The sequence below is a fragment of the Propithecus coquereli genome, unplaced genomic scaffold, assembly GCF_000956105.1.
Source record: "Propithecus coquereli isolate 6110/MARCELLA unplaced genomic scaffold, Pcoq_1.0 Scaffold195, whole genome shotgun sequence".
NCBI lineage: Eukaryota > Metazoa > Chordata > Mammalia > Primates > Indriidae > Propithecus > Propithecus coquereli.
Window position 1 is genome coordinate 120,366 of NW_012144411.1, and position 1,565 is coordinate 121,930.

Consider the following 1,565-nt stretch of genomic DNA (forward strand, 5'->3'; position numbering starts at 1 on the left):
AATTAGTTTCTCTGTATATACTGGCATTAAGTAGGGTCTTTGAGAATAAAATTGGGTTAAGCTTTCAAACTTTTGAATTCCATAATAAAGAAAAGGCCTAGGAAATTCTCTCTTCCTTTCCGTTAATTCGCATAGGCACTTCTAACAGATATTCAAATAATGGAGGTGGTAAAAACCCAATTTCTAGCTCATAAGCCAAAGAGACTTTAGAGTTAAATGAAGGATAAATCCCAAGGATAAAAGTATAGAAAAGCTCCTTATCTTCATCCTGTTTATTCACCACATAAGAATATCCTTTGATGTAGCACAAATCTATCCTCGGGTGGGTAACAAAGAAAAAAAAGAGTCTGAATGTTTAATTCTCGTAACAGGTAATTTCTATATCAACTAAAATAAGGAAGGAAATAAAACTTTTAGTATAATATCAGAGGAAAAACATTTCACCTAAAGCACATATTCATTCTTTTGATAAAATTTGAGAGTGCCCAGTATTATTCTATATGCTGGACGTACAGCAGTTATCAAAACTGAAACAGCTTTTGCATGTGGCTTTATGTCTGCTTATTTTCTTTAGAAACCAGAGGAATGGGGGAAATGAGTAGATAGACCATATTTGGGGAAAGAGAATGGAAAAGTAACAATCCTGAGATGTCAACCATTTATGTTGTCCTTCATTCATTCATACGCACTTTACACTGTGCCACATATTGCTGAGAATACGGAGAGAAATGAAATGTGTGAAGAAACTTGGAGATAGTGAGTGGACTTGGTGAGACCATAGCTAATGGAGCGATGGCCCAGAGGCCATTTTGCAATGGGTTGAAAAGAATGTGTTAGATGAAGAAATGGACACATTGATTATAAACATCTCATTTGAGAAGTTTGGCTCTGAAGATAAAGAAAAAAATAGTGTAGTAACAGGACTATTTATTTTATTTTAATTGGATAAATGTGAGTGTTTAACGGAGCAATTTGAGAGTTAAAAAGTAAGAACAGGGAATTGTAGTTGAGAGAGAGAAATTGAATATACTGAAGAAAGAAGGAATAATTCCAGTGTGAGTTTCTGAGAAATTAGGAGGAGGAAAAAATATGCCTCATTCAGGCAACAAAACAGATCTGTGTCTTCCTTCATTTCAGCTCTTCTCTATCTTTAACATGCACATACACACACACACACACACACACACACACACACACACCCCTAGAGGCCTTTTAAATGCAGATTTTGATTCATTAAGTCTGGGTGGGGCCTTAGCCTCTACATTTCTAACAAATTTCCAGGTGCTGCCCATACTGCTGCTTAAGCAGATCACATTTGGAGCAGCAAACCTATGTTTGTATGTTTGGTACTAAGAAATGAGCCAGATGCTGGCTGTAAATTTTTATTAATTAGAGATGGCCATCAAACAGCTGAGGGAAAGAGAGCTGGTGGGGGTTGGGGGGAGGGTAGGTGGCTTATAGCAAGGAGGAGCTAAGGCAGTAAGAGCAAAGGTGGTTAGAGCTAGAGTGGTTAAAACTAGGGAAGTTAGACCTAGGGAGGTTAGAGCAAGGGTGGTTAGAGCTAG